At 49.9% G+C, this 22,985-nt stretch overlaps 2 long non-coding RNA genes across 2 annotated transcripts; one reads left to right on the forward strand and one right to left on the reverse strand.

Moving 5' to 3' along the window:
• Positions 1 to 829: 829 nt before the first annotated feature.
• On the forward strand, positions 830 to 21,459 carry LOC135389837 (uncharacterized). Its single transcript, XR_010421598.1, has 3 exons — positions 830 to 883; positions 1,013 to 1,030; positions 21,403 to 21,459. It is a non-coding gene; the product is annotated as an uncharacterized LOC135389837 (long non-coding RNA).
• LOC135387905 (uncharacterized) lies at positions 10,968 to 16,916 on the reverse strand. Its single transcript, XR_010421266.1, has 2 exons — positions 16,754 to 16,916; positions 10,968 to 11,788 (listed from the first exon to the last, which is right to left on the reverse strand). It is a non-coding gene; the product is annotated as an uncharacterized LOC135387905 (long non-coding RNA).
• Positions 21,460 to 22,985: the final 1,526 nt, after the last annotated feature.

The raw sequence follows: 22,985 nt of genomic DNA on the forward strand, positions 1-22,985 counted from the left end.
TCTCTTTGGCAAATTCGAGTTAGCAAGACGCGGGACAAGGTGCCACCACTTGAGTGCGCTCCGCGTATAGGGCCGGGAAAAATTCACAGTGCTCCTACCGATCAAGTCCGAATTCTGATTTTTCTTCTGTGTATAATCTGAGGGACTACCTACGACATATAAGAATTTCGTGGCAAGTTTTTGGTGGGATTTTTCAGATACAGGCTTCCGAAATTCGTAATTTTTCGGAGGTAAGGTGCAACCTAAAGAGGTATCACTTACGTTCCTTAGAGAGTAGAGTAACAAATTATATATAATTCGATAGCCCCATGAATGGCAAATTAAACGGCATCAATCTCAATCTTATCCGTTTTGTATATCGTCCGCAAATTTGCAGTGAATATGGTGCTTTTTTGCACTTTGAGTCAACTTTTATATTTTATTGCAGACAAACAAAAACCGACACAACACTGCCAACGGAGAGGAGACTATTGTGAACTAAGTGGTCTAAAGCCAGACCACGAAATTACTACAATGCGACAATAAGCCTTGTAGGGAACGCTCAAACCTGCGCGCGACGACATTGTCTTACGAGAGGCAGTTTTTTCCTCCTCTATTTCCTATTTCCCGAACCGCGAAGCGCAGAGAATTCCGAAAGCGTTTATCTGTCCTAACTCAACTATGGCTTCAACATATATTTTTTCCCGTTCATTCGAGACATTAAGTGTACCGAATTGTTCAATTTGAGATGGAACCTATGAGATCACATTTGAACGGAAGAGGAAGATGCAGTGTCCACAGCGCCTGTGAAGAAGTAAAAGAACCTTCGTTGTAGGGATAAATAACAGCTGACTAGACGAATTACCTGAAGCGATTACACGTTGGTCTTGTTCGAAAATCATGGGTATGTCGTGTCTCATAGCCGTATTTCCCGTAAAGCGAAGTATCCTTCCAGTATTCCAGTACGAGTATTCCATTTCACATAGCACATGGCTAAACCACTTGCACTGTTCTTTTTTTTTTTTTTTTACAGCGGAAAGCGAAATTTCGGGTAAGTATGTGGTTGAGCAGCACTCCATCCTAAGGCGCACGCTATTCGATACAGTCTAAAATTTGATGGGGTGCAGTAGTTGCCCAGACGGCTCTATGTATTTTAAAAATTAACGTGTCCAAAGGTGCAAGAACGCACGGAACTGAGGGTATGCCATATACCGAATGTAAAAGTATGAGAATTAGAGTGTGAGTATGAGAAGAAAGAAATTATCCGGAATATACCATAGCATTGTGACTTCAGGACTTTTTTTTGTGAAATAACAAAGGCTAATGTCAGCAGACGGCCACATGTAGGAATACGTATGTTATGAATTATTGTTGCGAATAAACCGAAATGAGGAATATTTACGACCATTTTGTATAGCTTAAAACGAAAATAACATATCTCATGCGGTGCGAACGCGTGCTAAAACTACTCTGTTTGCCGACACAGGGGCTCAGATAAATGCCGGCACCGCGTAGAAGGTGGCCTCCACAAAGGCGAAAATAGTCACACAACCTAGACGAACCGTACCCAAGCACACTTTACCTAATCTTTACTGTTACCTATCCTGACCGAAGCAGGCAAAAACCACCACCTCAGCAGTGCTCCCTGGAGCAGTTTTGTTGCGATAGTACAGCTATTCTGCGGTTTACAACATTTTATATGCGCCTGAATAACATCGTCTGCACTTCTACTGCAGGAGAAACACGGCATTGCGAAGCCTAACGGCTTGGGAGGCTGTTGTCTTGTAAAAGGTTCGAAAAGGTGCAGCCAAAGAGCTCCTGCTGATTTTTTCCCCTTATACACATGGCTGGCTTTGGACTGGGCTTTCAGAGGTGTCTTATGGCACCCTGACGGGAGGCATCACGTGCCACGTGACCTTCTGACGCCATCCGCTCAAACGTTGCCTGCCAGCGTACTGCTGATGAGGCCGAAGAAGGCCGAAACAGCTGTCCAGTACTGGCATGGCGACGTTTGACTTACAAACATATGCTATACGTGCAGCCAAAGAGCTCCTGCTAATTTTTTCTGTCTATATGTGTATATATACAGGGTGTCCACGCTAAGTGTGAACAGATTTTTTAAAAATATATCAATCACTTTTTCTGAGATGAAATCAATCGCAATATAGCATATGCTGAAGGGCACTCCCTAGGGTGGCATTAACAGACTCCTAAGGCAATGTCTTAATTAACTTTCAATAATTAACTTTTTAATTATAAAAGCTACGAAGTTGCTCCAATGAAAACATCTGATCTCTTCGGTCACCAGATACCAAAACCGTTTTCAGAACAATAATCCGCTCGGTAGATCGTCAGCAAGAGTGTCTTGAAGGAACGCCATTTTTTCTTTATTTGGTTTATTGCGCATCTTCAAAGAAGCGGCTTTCCTTTACCCCAAGTGTGAGAGAGTGAAAGAGCACAGTGCCGCCTCATGCGTCGAAGATTAGCTTTAACTTTCGGAAACAAAACAAAAACACAAATCTATCGGGTGACTATCGCGACTGCCCTTATATTGGGCTGCATTTTCTGTTTTCTTTTAATCTTTTTCCAGGACGCAAGAGACGATAGTGTGCTCTTTCATCCTCTCGTACTGGGGGCGAAGGAAAGACGCGTCTCTAGAGATGCACAATGAATAAAATAAAGAAAAAATGGCGTTCCTTCACGAATTTTTTGCGGACGATCTATCGAACGGATTTTTGTTCTGAAAACGGCTTTGGTATCTGGTGGCCGAAGAGATCAGATGTTCTCATTGGAGCAACTTCGTAGCTTTTATAATTAAAAAGTTAATTATTGAAAGTTAATTAAGACATTGCTTTAGGAGTCTGTTAATGCCCCCCTAGGGAGTGCCCTTCAGCATATGCTATATTGCAATTGATTTCATCTAGGAAAAAGTGATTGATATGTTTTTAAAAAATATGTTGACACTTAACGTGGACACCCTGTATATGTAGGGGTTGAGGTAAAAGACTTATCAAACAGCCACGTTTTACAGAAGTTGCAAAAAAAGACGCGTGACGTGCCCGTACCGATTATGACGTCATGTACCAAACCTATTTAAGTAACCTGCAGGCTATAACCACCTACGCATCTTTTGTCCTGACGGAGACAGTGCCACCGTCGAAACGTCGACCTCTTGCTCATTTTACTTTTTAACGTCTCCCCATGCAATAAACTAGTGTTTGTAACTTCCCTAAAATCTGTTCCCACGTCTTTTTTTGCAACTTATATATATATATATATATATAAAATGCAGAAAAAAGCCATTAAAGGAACAAGTAAATGACGCTAGACGTGTTTGAAATTCAAATTTACAGATTAAGATGGCTTCTATGGCTGCACGCAGAGAAACAGATACTCATGGAACGATGCGACAGCAGCAGAGGACACGTGTTTCGCCGTGTTTGCGGCTCGTCAGCTCTGAGTAGCTGCGCATCGTTCGAATTGGCAAACCAGGGTCGCTCAGCGAGCGATATACACCTGGGAGGGTGACTGAGCGCTCCTCAATGCCAGAGTGCAAGCCAGTGAATTATAATGCAGAACAAAAAGCAATAAAAGTACAAGTAAATGACACTAGGCGTGTTTAAAATTCCAATTCCAAATTCCGAACGATGCTCACCTACCCAGAGCTGACGAGCCGCAAACACGGCGAAACACGTGTCCTCTGGTGCTGTCGCATCGTTCCATGAGTATCTATCTGTCTATCTATCTATATATATATATATACATAGAAGTTCAAAAAAAGACGCGGAAACAGATTTTAGGCAAGTTACAAACACTAGTTTATTACATAGGGAGACGTTAAAAAGTAAAATGGGCAAGGGGTCGACGTTTCGACAGTGGCACTGTCTTCGTCAGGTCTATATATATATATAAGGGTTGAGTTAAAAGAATTATCAAACAGCCACGAAGTTTTACAGAAGTTGCAAAAAAAAAAGGACGCGTGGCGAGCCCGTACCGATTATGACGTCATGTACCAAACCTATTTAAGTAACCTATAACCACCTACGCATCTTTTGTCCCGACGAAGACAGTGCCACCGTCGAAACGTCGACCCCTAGCCCATTTTACTTTTTAACGTCTCCCCATGCAATAAACTAGTGTTTGTAACTTCCCTAAAATCTGTTTCCGCGTCTTTTTTTGCAACTTATATATATATATATAATGCAGAAAAAAGCCATTAAAGGAACAAGTAAATGACACTAGACATGTTTGAAATTCAAAATTACAGATTAAGATGGCTTCTATGGCTGCACGCAGAGAAACAGATACTCATGAAACGATGCGACAGAAGCAGAGGACACGTGTTTCGCCGTGTTTGCGGCTCGTCAGCTCTGGGTAGCTGCGCATCGTTCGGAATTGGCAAACCAGGGGTCGCTCAGCGAGCGATATACACCTGGGAGGGTGACTGAGCACTCCTCAATGCCACAATGCAAACCAGTGAAATATAATGCAGAAAAAAAAGCAATTAAAGGAACAAGTAAATGACACTAAATATGTTTGAAATTAAAAATTGCAGATTAAGATGGCTTCTATGGCTGCACGCAGAGAAACAGATACGCATGGAACGATGCAACAGCACCAGAAGACACGTGTTTCGCCGTGTTTGCGGCTCGTCAGCTCTAGGTAGCTGCGCATCGTTCGGGTATATATATATTTTTATATACTAGGGGAAAAAATGGCCTGAGCTCTTTGGCTGCACGTATAGCACATGTTTGTAAGTGAAACGTCGCCATGCCAGTACTGGACAGCTGTTTCGGCCTTTTTGGGCATCATCAGCAGTACGCAGGCAGGCAACGTTTGAGCGGATGGTGTCAGAAGGTCACGTAAGACGTGATTCCTCCCGTCAGGGTGAGCTAACTGAACTTACTGAGCGTGAGGCTGGAGCCGACTCACGGTCACGCTGAGGTTGATATGGCGCGTTATCGCTGTGCACCACGAGCGCGATACTGGATCGCACTGATCCTCGCGCCACTGCTTATCGCAATCACAACGTCGAATAATTGAGTTGATCGCGCATTCTGCGATCACCATGAGGGTGACTGCATGAGTGCGATCACGGTATCAGGCAAAGGCCGTTTGTGTGATATCTAGGCATATGGCACTCACGCGATCACCTTGCAGTTCCATTGTTGGCACATGGCACCTTGCACACAGCAAAGGCAGGGAGGGCGTGAATTTTCCCTTGTGATTGTGCTTTCGGGCACAAAATAGGCAAATCAAAGATCGCAATGGCAATAAAAAGTCGTTCGAGCCTGGGTCTGGGGTTTTTTTGTGCAGGCAACAGGTGTTGCGCCGCTGCTGCAGCAGCAAAGAATGATGTCTGATCGCGTTGATGGGCCGCACACCGTGGGCACGAACAATTATGCTGCGTCTTCACTGTAAGGGTCGATTCACAGGATGCAACTTTTTGCTCCAACTCGGTTCCCGCTACAGTTGCACGCAACTGAAGTTCCACGAAAATGGTCCCTTTCATACGGCGAGCAGCTCGGAATGCCGTAGTTGTCACCGGGCCCGCCACATGGCGCAAAAAAAACATCATTGTCATCATTTTCGTCCAATCGCACTGAGATTTCCGCTCGTTACGCCTTCAATCCGTTGCGAGTTTGATAATTTTGGATAATTTCCACTTGTCAGTGATAATTTCACAGTCTCGCGTACCGCCACTGCAATAACTGACACATGGAAGTCTTCCTGACTGGCCGTGCTTGCAAGGCGGAGCCGTGGGATTGACAGGTTGCAGCTAGAGTTGCAGGATAAATCGCTCGTGAAGCGATCGACTAGTGCAACTACCGCAACTCGGGTTGCGCAACCAGAGCCTCACCGTTCACACGGTGCAACTTGGAGGCGCAACCTGGTTGCGCGCAACTAAAGTTGCATCGTGGGAAATCGACCCTAACACACTAACGATTGGAAAGCGAAGAATAGAGGGAAATTCCGATCTCGGTCAGAGGTCGCTGTGGAGCTTTCCAGAGCACCCTGCATCCACGGTGTACTTGATACGGTGTTCCCGGTGCCTGAAGTTTGGCAGACATCTGAGCGTGACGAGTTTCTTGCAGAGGACTATGACAAGCAAAATGTCTGCACCTTTTGGAACATAACACCAGTCGATATCGTAAGCTGATCCGTCTAGCGCAGGTCTGCTTTGGCATACCGGCCGCTTCCGGTGGTGTCGAACGCCTTTTTTCGGTGGCCGGTGCAATACAAAGGGCGCGACAGTCCTTACTTCTGAAGACTACAGTGGAAAAACTCATCCTCGTGGCTGAAAGCGTAAACGGGTCAAAATGAGCAGGAAGCCGGAGAAATTCTAAGACGTAGCCGTTAAAAGCTCACTTAGCTACACGTATTTCTCAATGTCAATGTTAGGATGTTTGCTCCTTCATGCATTTCTGCGCGCTGAATAATTAATTGGTATTAGAAGCACAATGTAAGCTGCCAATTATGACAGCGATTTCCTAACTGACGGCGCCATAGGCCCTCTCGTCGCCAGCATGTCTACATGCCGGTGCCGCGAAGCCAACTGCGGCAAACAGAAAACGGCACACACCATCACCAGATACCGACATTGAAAAATTCTAGCATCGTGACATTTGGTCAGACATTTGGTCACCTGGCAACAGGCTCACAACAACACAGTGATCGGCGAAGACGATATATGAAGAATTAGAGACGTCGGAGGATGATAGCAACAGCTGAGAAAGCATCCAAAGGCGAGCGTTATGCAAATATCGCCTCTTATATTTCGATTTTATGGGCAGGGTATGTTGAGGGCAGACAGTCTTGAAGCAAGAGCATCAAGAACACACGGCGTTGCGAACGCGCCCACAAAGTGCTCGCTTCCCTATACTTTGCGTTTTTGCTGAACAACATGATCGCGGTGATCAGCGCAATCACGCAATAATGGCGCTCAAGGAAAACAGCCTGATCGCAATCACATTGTAATTTCCATGAGTGCCTGCAGAGGTGCAGCATCGTGATCGCAATACAGGAATCACGAAATACAGAGTACTGCCGTGAGCGCGATCGCCGCAGGTTTTCCTGATGTTATTGCACCGCGCTGTGATCACCGCATTGGAACCTCAATGACAATTGAAATCACAGCCACACTCATACCTTTGTTGATCGTGATGGGGGTTGTTGTCGGTTATTGCGATCATGCGTGATTTCGCCGAGGTCTTTTTCTGACTGAAGAAGGATACTAACCCATGTAGCCAGTAGTAATCACTGGAACAGACTGCCGCCAACTCACAACTTCGCCTAAACACGATTTAATTAGCAATTAGAGCTAATTGGGATCCCCCCACATTAATCAGCACCCTCCAGGGTGTCACCACACTAATTGGGGAGCATCTATCTCGTGTCCAGAGCAAGCCGTGAGTTGGCGGCAACCTGTGTCCATAAAAAGAAAAAAATAGAACTAGAGTGGAGATAAACAATTTATTCGAAAAGCAACGATGCCGTGACGAAGAAACCGCTCCGAAACGTCCGAGTGACCAGCGCCCGCCATGTTGGTAGTTGGCGAAGGGGCAGTTGCAAAGATCGACGACAGGTGGCCACTTGGTTGCAAGGCATCACTCCAGATGGCGCCACCATCATAGCTCTATGCGAGAAAGACAGAGAACAAGATACTAGCGGCGGGTAAAATGGCAACACTGCTAAACAAGTCTAGGCATGCGAGAGAAAAAGTCTAACCGCTACTGCTAAGCAGCACGGAGAAAACAGTACACATCGGGGAAAAGGCTTAGGGGGGCGATCAGTTAGGCCTAACCACAGTGTCACAACACTACGCAGCTAACACAAGGCGGGAACCACTAGGCTCACAACGTTAAACGTGCGTCAACACAGAGAAAAGGCTTGCTGACCGCTAAACAAGTCTAAACATGCGCGTACAGGGTACGGCATGCGAGAAAAGGAGCGCGGTAAAACAACGTGCAAACATTGGCAAATCACTCACCTTTTTCCCCGCGGCGACGGTGTGACCGATCCCCACGATAGCCAGGCACAAACTGAGGCGGAGCGAGAACTGCGGAGCGACCGAGCACACGTCTGCACACCGCGAGATCCAGCGAGCAAGTGACTGGGGCGCCGTGCCGCGGCAGCTACGCATACGCGCGCGCTCTTAGCGCCCTCTGCGCCGTCCGCCCGCGCGCCCGGCCATGGAGGGGCTCACGCGGGTGGTTCGGTTTCGCTCTCTGCTCTTTCCACTGCGCGCTCCTGGCGGTAATGGGTGGCTTCTCCGTTTTGGTTTCGCTCTCGTTTCTTTGCGCGTGTTTATTTGTATAAAGGCAGCGCGCACTGCGCTCGCGTCATCAATACGTGATGATGTTCAGATACCACTCGTTACAAAATTGTTTCCGCACTCACGCTTCTTGGGAAGAAGTGGAGAATGAATGTTTCAACAACGAAAGTCCCCACAACGAGCTCGTCATCACTACTTTTGGCTACGTGATAGACATGGTAGGTTTTGGCAGTATAGGAGAGATCTCACCAGAGCCGCTGCAGGCGATGGTGCGTTGGATCTATGCCCCTTACAAGAACGTCTATATAACGATTCCGGATGGACCCCTGGGACTGATGAGCGAATCTGTGAGCTTGGCCAACGCAGAATTCGACTACATCGCTGCAGACATCGTGGACCTTCTCGCTCGTGCCATTGCTCATATTAAGTACGCCCTGCGGAAGCAGCGACATTTGCAAGCAGTCTACATCGTGAACTTTCTTACCGATTCATTGAAATAGCGTTTGGTTATCGAAATGCAACACATTAAACAGTCCGAATAACTTTGACAAGATTGTGTGTTTTTTTCACTGAAACGTCTTAACTGAATTCATACAAAGGAGTTGATTGATAGATGTCTGCACTTTGTTCCACAGTCACTCGATTCACAATGACGCTCATTGTCTCTCTTGCCCGATGCCGCACAAGAAGGGGTCGTACTGTTATACAGGCAGGTAGTTGGGCTATCAGGGAGGTTGCTGGACGGCTGTTGCTGTGTTTAATGATATGCGGTGACAGCGGCTGTCGCTTTCTGAAAAACAATGCCATACACAGAATACACTCTCACAGCAGAGACTGATTGAGTGGAAGGAGGTTCGAATATCATCACATCACTCATCAGACAGAGCCGCGACCGTTGCTACTGTTTTTTGTCTTTCGTTGACGTCATGATCGTTCGGAGCGCACAGCGGATGTGTGACCTTCACGGCGTATGAAAGATATCTGCAGGTACGTCGTGTGTCGGCGCCTTTTGTTGTCTTTTGCAATGTTTCTTTCCATTGTTGTTTCCAGAGCCCTCCATGGAATCCAGCACGTCTCTCCCCGTTGTTATGTCCGTCTTTTTTACTACGCTTGATATTCCTTCTCCGTCGGCCAAATTCCGCGCCAAGCGCTTCAATGTTCTCTTGGCGATCGGTTTTATTTGCTGCCAGATGGGAACAATAAACTTGGATACGTTGCTCAACACACCACCCCCTTGTTGGGAAAAGGGTTTTGTGTACACGGGAATTATTTTCGGGGAATTACAGTACATATTTGAAATGCAACGTTAAATTGGTTCTACCTTTGGACCACAACGGTAAACGTCTTCCCGTTTCGTCCGCGAGAACGATCGTCACTGAGGGAATTTCGAATTGAGACAGGATAAAATACTGGATGTTATCTAACCTGTAGGTTATGACGTGCTTGTCTTTCTCATAATAAAAGGGTTGTATTTTTAATATCGTTTGTTTCCCGCTCCCGGTCTTTTTCCATGTGGGTTCCATGGTATCCATGTAGACGATTATGTTGTGAAACGGGGGTTCCAGGAGTACCTCGACAGAGCTCGTAGCATCCTCCTTCCCCATGAACACGGTACGCGATTCGAAGCCCAAAAGCACGGCCAGGTACTCAGAAAGTCTTAAGGAGGTGGTGCCCTCGGAATTTACATTTTACGCCGAATTTTACGTTTCTGTTCGGTTCCGTCGATGCTGAAGCACGCGCGTTCGCCTACGCGCAGGTTAATTGCATCCAGGAGTGCTTGCGGCGTTGCATAATAGCCGGGAGGCAGATGTGCTTGCAAAGATCGAGGAATTTTCATCTTAGTTGTGAAAGAAACTTGGCGTGCTACGGCAAAAAAGATGCGAAGCGTTTCTGTGTGTCGTTCGACGGGTGTGAGCTGTAGCAGCTTGACAAAGGGTTCCAGTACGTGCAACCCTTTCGGCGTTTTCAGAGAGTAGACGTTATCCGCGAATTCTAGCAAGGCATCCAGCTTGTGCATCTGGAAATACTTGTTGAGTGTCTTATGTAGGGACGTGGTTTCCGAATTCAAAGTGAAGTCACCGAAAGCGACTGGTGCAGCGTGCTCCAATAAGATAGAGGTGGCTTTGCATTTGTTCAATTTGGGAGGCTTCACCACGCGACCTGCTTCGCGCGATGCTAGCGAGGAGTCGAGTGCCTGTGTGAGCCGAGGGTCCAATTCCACGGCCTTCACGACAACGGGTAAGACGAAGTCGTATCGCGATTTATTGAACGCGAAAGAAACATTCCGAAAGGGCTTTTCGCAAATCCCTCTCGAGATCCGAGGTGACACGAAAAGTTCTCCAGGCTTCGACAGTGTCCTCGAAAGAAACCTCGATTTTTGCATCTTGCCTTTTGTACCCGATATTTCAAAAATCGTTGCTTATGCTAAGATCCATCAGACCGACTTTATAGTGATTCGAGAGCTGAAGCAGACTATTGAAAGCTACCGTGAAGGCATTGAGTTTAGACGAGGAAAACTTGTCTATGCTGGCGTTTCACAGGATGTGGACGTAGATGTTTGACGTCATTTCCCAGTCTTGACCACGTTGTTGCTCGGAACCCAACTGTTGTGCACTTTGTCGTAACTTATGGAGTTCCGCCCCCTAAATCCCACTTGGGGTAGAACCCAACCAGTCTTTTGCCCAACCGCTGCACCGGAAGACACGGACAGAAGTGAAAAGCACAACTCTTTAATCAATCAACAGGGAAGCGTACACGGGGAAACATTCCTATGAACTTACATGGACTGTCTCCAAGTGAACCGGGCGGGAGCAATCCTTCGAGAACCGCGCTCCACTCAGCCAAAAGAGGCCTCCTGCCTATTCGGTCTCGAGTTAAATAATCTTCGCCGGGAGAGACAGCCAGTTTGCCCTCTCCCGGCGAGATAACGGCGCCGCCGTGTGGCCGCGTTATCCCACACCTTCCCCCACTAAGCGAAGGAGTCAAGTCACAAATCAAATGTCCGGTAGGTCCGGGAGATCAAGGAGATGATCTTCTTGTGTGCGAGGAAGCTGGTGGGAAGGGGCCAAAAGTTCCGGCTGTAGACGACGAATAACAGCTAGAGCTGCCTGGAGGTCATGCAGGTTCACCGGATTAGACGGGGCTGGTGCTCCTTGGGTGCGGCCGAGGTGGAGGGACCCACGGCGATGGGTCTCGGTGTGAATTTGGGGCACCTGGCAGATGGGGCACAGTCTCAGCACTTCCTCCGGGCTGTAGAGTGCTGGTGGTTCGGAGGGGAACCGTTCCTCAAGGGTGAACCCCCTGAAGGGTTCTGGGATCGCAGATGGGGGGTCTCCCCGCAAGGGTCGAGCTTGGTCCCGCCAGCGTCGTCGGGAGACGTAGCTGATGCTGGCTTCTCCTAGGTCATCTAGCGTGGTCCAAGTGGCAACATGGTGGAGCGGCCGGGAGGCGGAGTGGACCAGAGCCGGTTGGGTGGGCCGACTGGACAGTGGAGGTGGAGGGTACCGACGGGGGGTTCGGGACCTCGGGCGGGGCCTGCGACCAAAAAAAAGGGAAAACGTCACCTCGGTTGTTTACGTGGGCGAAGGTTATAGCGGGTAATCCCGGGAACCCCGCCCTGGGCAGTAGTCTCTTGGGGGGATGGTTGACCGGCCCTAGGGGGACTTGAGGGAGAGCGGGCTTGCGATGATAGATCGTGGTCCTCCTCCCACCTGCCGCTGTCCGAGATGCGCTGGCTGAAGGTCTTGAGGTCTTGCACGTGGACGGGGCCCGTTTCTTCGTTGTCGCTGCAACGCTCGAGCCTGTAAGTGACCGGAGTTAGCTGTGCGCTTACCCGATAAGGACCGTCCCATCGATCAGCGAGAGAGGCAGCAAAGCCTTTCGCTGCATCGCTAAGGGGATGTGTTCGCCTTAGTACCAGATCTCCAACGCGGTAAATGACCTGGCGCCGACCTTTATTGTACTGGAGAGACTGCTCCAGTCTTGCGACCTCAAGACTCTCTCGTGCCAAACGAATGGCAGTCGAAATCCTATCGCGAAGATCATTAGCATACTTCGCGTACGAACGACTAGGCTGTGCGTGCCGTGTTCGCAACGTGTTTTCGAGGGGGAACACAATTTCCCGTCCGAAATTCAAATAAGCCGGGGTAAATCCTGTCGACCTATTTTCCGTAGTACGAGTGGCAAAGCCAAGCTCCGTAAGACGGGCGTCCCAATCTTTATGCCTTTCGGTAAAAGATACCAACATCATCTTGATGTTGCGATTAACCCGCTCGGTTATGTTCGCCTGAGGGTGATAAGGGGACGTCTTTACGTGACGTATGCTCAACGCAGAGCAACTATCGACAAACACCTTACTTGTAAAGTACGAGGCGTTATCCGTGATGAGCTGGTCCGGGAATCCAAACCGGGAAAAAACGTCCAGCAGTCTGTCCCAGATCCGAGCGGACACCAACTTCCGCAGGGGGTAAAGCTCAACCCACTTCGTGAAGTGATCTGTAACAACTAACAGATACTGGTTACCACGGGGACTTCTGGGATAAGGACCCATTACGTCACATGCGACTATCTGCCAAGGTTTCTGGCTAACAATCGGTTGCAGCAAGCCGGGAGGCTGCCCTCCACGCGGCTTAGACTTCTGACATATCGGACAGCTGCGTGTATACCGCAAAACATCCTGTCTCATGCCCGGCCAAGTCGCGATACGACACAACTTAGAATAAGTCTTGCTGCCGCTACCGTGACCCGACAATGCAGAATCATGGAAGTATTTGAGGAATGACTTACGTAGCTTCCTTGGAACTACGATCCGAAAGGGGCTATCACCAACCTCCTCGTCGTCCGCCTGGGGAATGTACCGGACCAGGAGACCATCCTCGCTCAGCTGGTAGGAGTCGTACCTCTCCTCAGCGTCTTCCGTGCCTTCCAGGTTTGCTGTTTCCAGCCACCTCGACACACGCTGACAAAGGCCGTCGGTCCCCTGCGCTTCCAGGATGTCGTTCCTGGTTACAATCTGTCCCCACGAGAGCTCCTCCTCCGTGACGGTCTGGTTAACCGCGGCCACAAGCTCCTGCGGAATAACGACGTCCTCAAGGGGCAACGGTGCTCGAGATAGCGCGTCTGCCACCTTATTTGAGGTTCCCTTCCGGTATTCCACCGAGAAGTCATATCGCTGCAACGTTAAACTCCAACGTGCGAGCCGTCCGGCTGGGTTTTTCAACCGCTTTAACCAGGACAGTGCCTGATGGTCAGTTTGGATAGTGAATTTCGCACCATCCAAATACATGTCGAACTTATGTAGTGCGAACATGATTGCTAGGCACTCCTTCTCCGTTACGCTATAATTGCGTTCGGGAGGCGTCAGCGTACGGCTTGCAAATGCCACGGGCTGGAGTTCACCGTGATGCTCTTGTAACAAGACTGCACCAAGGCCGTAATCGCTCGCATCTGTTTGAAGTACAAATGGGCGATTGAGGTCCGGGAGATACAAGCGGGTAGTTTCCGCAATCGCTTTAGCGAGAGAGGTAAACGCCTGTTCCTGCGCTTGTCCCCACGACCATCGTGCTCCCTTCCGCAAAAGCCAAGTTAGCGGTTGCGTTAGGTCTGCGCATCGCGGTATAAACTGTCTATAAAAGCCAATCATACCAAGGAAGCGCTGCAAGCTTTTCACATCCGTCGGGCGGGGATACTCAAGGATAGCTTTTAGCTTGTCCTCGTTCGGCCTGACCGTGCCGGACTCCACCTTGAACCCGAGGAGATCGATGCTGTTGGTAGCCAACTGCATCTTCCGGGGATTGACAGTCAATCCTGCAGCCTGCATGCGTTCTAACACCACTTTCAAATGAGAAAGGTGTTCCTGGAATGTACGTGAAAAAATTACTACGTCATCCATGTACGCCATAGCGAAATTGTATTTCGCATCGCCAAGCACCTCGTCCATCACTCGCTGAAAACTAGCGGGGGAATTAGACAGTCCAAAGGGCAGTCGGACAAATTCAAATAATCCCCTGTGACAGGTAAATGCTGTTTTCTCAACATCATCCGGTGCTATCGGAATCTGCAGGAATCCTCTACTGCAGTCCAAAGTTGTAAACACGTGGGCGGATCCCAACGAATACATGATCGAGTCTATCGAGGGAAAAGGGTACGAATCTCTTACCGTCACCTCGTTCAGTCGGCGGTAATCCACGCACAACCTTGCGGTTCCATCCTTTTTCGGCGCAAGAACCACCGGAAAAGCCCAAGGGCTGCGAGAAGGTCTCACAGCACCGGTCTCGATCATTTCATCCAGCGCAGCATCGAGGAGCTTGCGCTTATGCACACTCAAAGGCCGAGGATTACATCGCCAGGGCCTTGCGTCGCCGGTTTCTATCCGGTGCTCCAATGCATGGGTTAGACCTGGTCTCTCTGTGAACATACAGGAGAATGGCCGCAATGCTTTAGCGAGCATGCGTCGCTGGTCTGGGCTTCCTGGAAATCGTTTCAGGACGTCCTCCAAAACAGCGGGTACGACCGTCGCTGTTAGGTGTTCTGCTCCGGAAAATAGCTCAACGGACGTAGATTGTCCAGCTCCGGGATCCTGGGCCTCCTCACCAGTCCGGTTCTGCTCCGTTTCCGGCGTCGTCCACTCCATGAAGGGGTAGAAGGTAGTACCGCTTGCATGCTGGTAGCCTCCGCGACGTAAGTCCAGGACGAGTCCCATCCGGATAATGAAGTCGCGTCCCAGGATCATCAGTCCCGCCAATCCGGGCAGGTAGATGAAGCGTTGTCTGACACGTTGTCCGTCGACGGTCAAAGTGAGACGTACTGCTCCTCCGGCTGGTACCACTGCATCTGATGCGAGCCGTAGGCAGGTCCTGGTCGTCCGTACGGAAATGTTCCGCTCCCGGCACCAATCGTGGATGGTGTCACCTATCAGGGATACAGCCGCTCCAGTGTCCACCAAAGCCGCAACGTCCTTACTCAGAACGCGCGCCACGATAAACGGTCCGATGTTGCATATGTCATCCTGCGCTCGACATGCGAGCGGGACCGAGGCCACTACGTTATCAGACAAGATAGCATGGTTAGAATTCGCTTGCTTCTTATCGACATTTTCAGCAGCCGACGACAGAACTGAGTCATTCCCAATTACCGCCGCCGGCGTCCCGGGTTTCCCTGCGGGGGTTGTCTGGGGGTGGTAGTGGTCTGCTGCGGGCAATTACGACGAAAATGACCGCGTTCACCGCAACCGTAACAACGGGGTTGTGTTCCTGCGTTATTACTTGCTCTAGAGTCGCGCCTGTCCTGCCGCGGTGCATGACGTGCATCACCGACTTCGCGCTCGCGCGGCTCTGCTCGTGCCGACCTCGCTCGGTTCCTTTGCTCATATGCAAATGGATCCAAAGAACGGTAAACTGGCCCGGCGGACGAACCGCCGTGTGTTCCAACAGTCCCACGGGGGTTTAGTTCCGCGTCTAACGACTGTCTCGGCCCGTTCCATGCGCAGCTAGGCTCCAGCGTTTGTTCCGGCCTAGGCGGTGGGCGGTACTGCAATTCCGCCAACAAATCTGCTTGGATGACACGAGCTTCTTTAGCGAGGTCATCGAGCGAAGAAAAGCTTCGCCCCCGCAAATAAGGCTTAAAACGAGGGTGACATTGGCGAATAGCGCGGGCCACCTTCTCGCTTTCCGTCGCGAGCGGTTCAGCTCTGCGGTACAGCTCTTGGATTGCCCGGGTATATTCCAACAGGCTCTCCTCCGCGTGCTGCGTTCGAGTCATGAGTTCCTCGCGCATACGCATTGCATAATCCGGGGGCAAAAATTCCTCCCGAAACAGCCGCTGAAATTCGGTCATAGACGGAAATGCGGGTTGAGACCGGCGCCACACAGCAGCTGAGCTTACCAATGCAGCGGGTAGTATCCGGCGCAGGACGGCTTCGTCGGTTGCTCCCACGGCTGTCTGGTAAGCCTTCAGGTCCGCAAGAAAATCTTCGACGGACTTGGCGTCGCTGTAGCCCGAAAATGTCGGTATCGTCAAGTTCAGGCGTAGCGGGGGTTCCGAGGACGGCTGGGCGGCGGACGTGCTACTGGGGAGCTGCTGCGACAATAAAGCGCAGAGAGCTGTCATCTGCCGAAGCAGGTCCTCCGCTACTGGCGGGTCGTCCTCGTAAACGGGCTCGAGAGGGGGCCTCTTGGGCGGCATGGCCAGCAAATGCACGCTCCCGAACTACGAACAGAACAGCAAAAGCGACAGCGAGCGAAGGGCACGGGCGACAAATGCTACAAACTACACTGCAAAATACACTAGCTGTCAGTGCCTCCCGGGCGTGCGGCGAGACTGGTCGGGCCCCACGTGTGGGCGCCACTTATGGAGTTCCGCCCCCTAAATCCCACTTGGGGTAGAACCCAACCAGTCTTTTGCCCAACCGCTGCACCGGAAGACACGGACAGAAGTGAAAAGCACAACTCTTTAATCAATCAACAGGGAAGCGTACACGGGGAAACATTCCTATGAACTTACATGGACTGTCTCCAAGTGAACCGGGCGGGAGCAATCCTTCGAGAACCGCGCTCCACTCAGCCAAAAGAGGCCTCCTGCCTATTCGGTCTCGAGTTAAATAATCTTCGCCGGGAGAGACAGCCAGTTTGCCCTCTCCCGGCGAGATAACGGCGCCGCCGTGTGGCCGCGTTATCCCACAAACTGAACCAGCGAACCAAGGAGAAGCTCTGACCGTTCACTTTGTTCTTTCTCAGCACTTTCGTTACTGGCCAAGGCTAATTGCCGTCTCAGGTTACGACGAGTACCTCCCCAGGGTAGAGAGATCCGTCCACTTCCTTACCCCAATAATCTTCCAGGTGCACGACGGGAGGGGAGGTGTCTCTCAGGCGGGAGACGGTGAAAATCTGAGGCGACCAACTCCCTTCGGAGCTCTTATGAAAACCTTTTCTCTGTAGTAGGACCCTCACCTTATCCCCCACGTTGAGCTTCTTTTTCATGGAGGGTACGAGGCACTTCCCATTTATCTTATTGAACAGCTCCAATTCGTTTTCGGGCATGACTTCGGACGGCCTGATGCCCAACGTCCTGTGTTTGGTGTTGTTGTAGTCGCGCACGATCTGGGGAAGCGTGGAAACGAAGTGGTATTTTCCGGTTACTCTAACATAACGGAATATTCTGTCGCGTAAAGTGCATATGGCTCGTTCTGCCTGCGATGCCTTGATTACGGGAGAGAAGGTGGACTACATGTGGCCCTTCTTTCGTGACAAGTACTCCTTCACGGCCTTGTTGTAGAATTCCTCTCCTCTGTCACAAAAGACGCGTGTAGGTGCGTTATTTCCCGAAAAAAAGTCTTATCATGGCCTTTTTCATTTCGGCGGGGCGTGTCGTCTTTAAGAGGAGGGTGCTCAGAGAGCGGGAGAGGGAATCGATCGGCACGAGAATGTAGCGGTAGCCCCCGTTGAACCTCTTGTATTTTGTAAAGTCTGCGAGATCCATTTGCCACATGTCGCTGATCTTGCGTTGATGTTGCTGAGCGCGATTATGCGTCTCCTATTAAACTTTCTTCTCACCGGATGGTGTAGCGTGTAGGCGTCCAGCTTTCTGAGAATGGCGAGAGCCTTGTTTTCGCTCATGTGACGTGCTTTTCTATAGCGGTCCACTCCCCCCAGACCACCCTCTGGTTTCTCATATCCCTCCTTAAGTCGTCCATGCAATGGAGGCTTGCTCCTGCTGTTGAGGTTCGTGAGATTTGGGCAGAGAAATCAGGTGTAATAGTTTCGAGTCTTTGGGGAACCAGGAAGGTTTCTTTCACATCTTATGTTGCAACAAATAATTGACGAGCTCTTAACGGAGGAGTGCCTGATGGGCTTGCCTGACACGGAGACACAACCCTTGCTATCCCAGGAAATAACCTTCTTTAATTCCGAGACGACCCTTTCGGCTTCCTGTTCGTCCACCTCTGGAGAGAGGAGCGAATAGTCTTAGTCAACGAAAGCAAAGTCAAAGTCATTTGTAGCATCGGACACCTTGTTTTTATTGTCGTAGGGGTCGAATCTGTACAGCTTGAATATGCGATACAGTGCTCCACTTGCCAGTGCTCCAGTGCGTCGCCACTTTTTTTCGAGGAAAGAGTGTTCCCGATGGAGGAGGTGGTCACTTCAATTTTCTTGGCTATTGGTGGAAAGATTCAACACGGCGGAAAGTAGGAGAGGAAACACCAACGAAAGAACGCCCTGTCCTCGCTGCTGAGAAAGATAGCGCTTCAGACGTTGCGAATTCTTCTGAATCTTTTTGTAGGCGAGCTGACGTAGGAAGCGTTTGTGCTTCAAATGCACGAAGGTGTCTGGAGCTAGAGCCACCTTTCCATTCCATACATTGAGGCAAATTTCGTAGAGGTGTGAAGATCCAACCTGAAGTGTGAACCTGTGTGAAGGTCCTACGCAACCTGTGGTCCTCGTGCATATAGTTGTGAAGATCCACGAGTAAATAAGCGTGGGGCGATGACATCGCTTGTTTATATGCGTCCAGAAAATACTCCAATCTTTTTCTGCCAAATAGCTGTTGCCCGAAATGTTATATCTGGTGCACGCTGCACACTGTCAGCCACAGGACGACGTAACTGACGAAGGATATAGTTTTACAATGGCTGCTGTCGAAAAAGATGTTTTGAACAAGTAAGATGATTGATGCGTTGGCGTGGTGAAAACCCCAAATGAACAGATCTGTCACCTCCCTCAAGGAATCAATGTCAGGTGATGTGATCGTCGACGACTATGAGCATAGTGCGCGACGTGTCCCACTCTCGCGGTAACTCCTTGGTAAATTTTACGGAGTCCCCAAATTCGTCCTGCATGCTCGGCGAAGCATATTTCTATACGTAGAATATTTGTGATGGAGGCTTGTCCACCATGTCGTTCAGGTTCCTCAGCACGCTCGCAACGAAAGTAGATTTGCCGCACATGGAGGGGCCACTTAAAATACAGCGAAAAGGATGACTGAAACGAAAAGGTTAGGGTGAAGACATGTTGCGTGTGTACACGTTGCACGAAGAAAAAGAAGAGACTGAGACTCGTAGATAAATGCATCACTTTTATTTACACATTGTCGTTGTCCTCTAGATCGGAACTGCGTTTCCAATACAGATTATCCAGGCTAAAGTTGGACTTCTTTTTCGTCAGCCTGTCCGTCGCTAAGATGCGGTCGAATGTCTTCATCTTGTCCTGACACATTTCTTGACGTGCTTGCAACCATTCCAGGTGGTGGACCTGAAAGGCTTCCTCCACGATGCCGCAAATAAATTCACAAAGTTCTTCATTTTTTGTCTTTTCCTGGCGACGACAAGAAACGCAGGAGAATAAACCATACATGGCGTTTTCTACGTGTCGGTCAGAATGATGACACGAGTGCAGTGCGTGCTGCCTAATAAACACGCGCAAAGAAACGAGAGCGAAACCGAAATGGAGAAACCACCCGTTAGCGCTAGAAGCGCACACACGCAGTGGAAGGAGCAGAGAGCGAAACCGAAACCACCCGCGTGACCCCCTCTATGACGGCGGGCGAATGGCGCAGAGGGCGCTAGGAGCGCGCGCGCCCGCACATGCGTAGCTGCCGCGGCGCGGCGCCCGAGTCACTTGCTTGGTGGAGCTCGCGGAGTGCAGACGTGCGCTTGGTCGCTCCGCAGTCCCCGCGCGGCCTCAGTTTGTGCCTGGCTGTTGTGGGGATCAGTCACAGCGTCGCCTCAAGGGAAAAGGTTAGTCATTTACCGATGCTTGCGTGTTATTTTACCGCTCTTTTTTTCTCGCATGTTTGCCGTGCCCCGTACGCGCGTGTTTAGACTTGTTTAGCGGTGAGCAAGCCTTTTCTCCATGTTGATGCACGTTTAGCATTGTGAGCTTAGTGGTTCCTGCCTTGTGTTAGTTGCGTAGTGTTGTGACACTGTGGTTAGGCCTAAGCGGTCGCCCCTAAGCCTTTTCCCCGGTGTGTACTGTTTTCTCCATGCTGTTTAGTAGTAGTGGTTAGACCTTTTCTCTCGCACGCCACGCTTGCCAGTGTTGCCATTTTTACCTGCCTCTAGCATCTTGTTCTGTCTTTCTCGCATAGAGCTATGGTGGTGGCATCATCTGGTGTGATGCCTTGCAACTCCGTGGCCACCTGTCGATCTCTGCAACTGGGGGGTGCCAACAAGCAACATGGCGGCCGCTGGTCATTCGGGTATTCTGGAGCGGTTTCTTCGCCACGACATCATTGATTTTCAAATAAATTGTTTCTCTCCACTCAATTTCTATCTATTTTTTTTATGGACACAGGTTGCCACCAACTCACAACTTGGTCTGGACAGGAGTTAGATGCTCCTCAGTTAGTGTAATGACTCCCTGGAGGGTGCTGATTAATGTGGGGGTCCCAATTACCCACCAGCTCCGGTGGCGCAGCGGTAACGCGTGCGCTTGGAGACTGGGAGGTCCGCGGTTCGAATCCGCGGGCCGGCTGTGCCGTCTGGGGTTTTTCCTGGGTTTCCCTCAGATGTGTAATAGGCGTATGCCGGCACAGTTCCCCTGAAGTCGGCCCATGAACGCAGCTATCCTCCCCCCGAGCGGATTCCGCTCGGTCTTCCACTTCACCCTTTCCTCTCCTCCTCTCCACCGCCTTTCCCTTCCCGAGAAACATGCCGCCTAATCAGGCAGGCAGACCAGCTCCGGTGGCGCAGCGGTAACGCGTGCGCTTGGAGACTGGGAGGTCCGCAGTTCGAATCCGCGGGCCGGCTGTGCCGTCTGGGGTTTTTCCTGGGTTTCCCTCAGATGTGTAATAGGCGTATGCCGGCACAGTTCCCCTGAAGTCGGCCTATGGACGCAGCTATCCTCCCCCCGAGCGGATTCCGCTCGGTCTTCCACTTCACCCTTTCCTCTCCTCCACCTTTCCCTTCCCGAGAAACATGCCGCCTAATCAGGCAGGCAGACCTCTCGGGTTCCTCCCAACGACACTCCTCCTCCTCCTCCTCCTCGGCAGGCAGACCTCTCGGGTTCCTCCCAACGACACTCCTCCTCCTCCTCCCAATTACCTCTAGTTAAACGAAGTTGTGAGTTGGTGGCAGTCTGTGTCCACTCTATACTACTGACATAATTTGTTACTATCAATGTCGTAGCTATTTTAAAGGGTTTGCAAATATGTTGCAGTTATGTCTTCCGTGGCATCGGCGGAGGAGTCTACTGTTGCTAGTGGACAGCAACGGGGTAAGTTTTGTGCATTGTCGGGGGAGGGAGAGGGTACGCCTCCTATATAATACACGCCAGTGGACATAACACATCAAATGAGATTTCTTCCCGATTTTGCTGTAAAAGCCAGATATCTTTCATCGCGATTTAACACTCCGAGGACGTGTGATGATGTCACCCACTTTCGCTTCATCATATACGATGAACGACACGTTCATCAATTTCAAAGGGAGGAAGAGGGAGAATTGGTGATAGTTCATGTCGCTACAATGCAGCGCTTCAGACGGGACGAAAGTCACAACGAGACAAACGTATCTGCAATCTCTCAGCTGACAGGAATTTATTTGCGCAGGCATATTTAAACAATCATAAGAAAGATAGGTGGTGCATTAGCGACACAAAATCTCATTCCCTTAGTGTGGTCCGCGTGGGCATGACCAAGGTCCTCTTCAGAGTAGTTCTCCTAAGTTGCTTCAGTAAAACCTCAGCAACATCGACTAGCACATCGCGTCAGCACATGGCGAACAGTAGCTTCGAGACCCAAATAACCAGATTGAGATGTGCTAGATTTCTTGAGAATGTGCTAGTCAATGTTGCTGAGATTTACTGAAGCAACTTAGGAGAACTACTCTGAAAAGGACCTTTGTCATGCCCCTAGCCAGGCCAGTGGTCATACCCTATGTCCATAGGGTATCTCACAATATAACAAGAATTGCTGCCAGGTTTGATATTCAGGTTGTTTTCTCTGCTGTGCGTAAGTTGCAAAGTCTTTGCTCTCACATCAACAAAGAGCCTAATGTTCGCGGGTGTGGCATTCGCCACAAGAAGCCTTTTGTTGCCTGCGTCTTAGGCATCATATATTCTATTCCTCTAAATTGTGGTGCGTGCTGTATTGGCCAGTCGGGACGGTGCTTGAATGTCCGACTTATGGAACATGCCTCGACCATATGCCGTACCCCATCAGGCCACCTTGGCCTGCACTGTAGGGACTGCGAGTGCATATACCATGCTTCAAAGAAACATCTGTTCTGTGCAAGAACACTGATAAGACTGTACGCGAGATAATTGAAGCCTTTTGTATTCACAGGAAAGGGATGCAGTGTATCAGTGTCCCGTCCCTTGCACTGACTGTCCTAGAAAAAGAGTTTCTAAATGTGTAGCGTGGGTTTGACCTTGCGGGCCCACACGGACCACACTAAGGAAATGGAATTTTGTGTTGCTAGTGCGCCACCTATCTTACTTATGATTGTTTAAATATGCCTGCACAAATAAATTCCTGTCAGTTGAGAGTTAGCAGATACGTTTGTCTCCTTGTTTTAACCGCCCTTCGTCCCGTCTGAGTGCTGCATTGTAGCGACATCAATTGCAGCGGGATTTCATACGTGGCATACATATGAACCAGCGGCGTGTTCGTAAGCGTATACAGTAAGGGGGAGCTATGGATGATTCCTTCACATTTTTGACTGACAGAAGAAATGTTCCTAAACAAACAACCAAAGTTTTTCGTTCAATAAGGAAACGGTTTTCTCACGACAGAACGGTGG

This window comes from Ornithodoros turicata, chromosome 3, assembly GCF_037126465.1.
Source record: "Ornithodoros turicata isolate Travis chromosome 3, ASM3712646v1, whole genome shotgun sequence".
NCBI classification, from domain to species: domain Eukaryota; kingdom Metazoa; phylum Arthropoda; class Arachnida; order Ixodida; family Argasidae; genus Ornithodoros; species Ornithodoros turicata.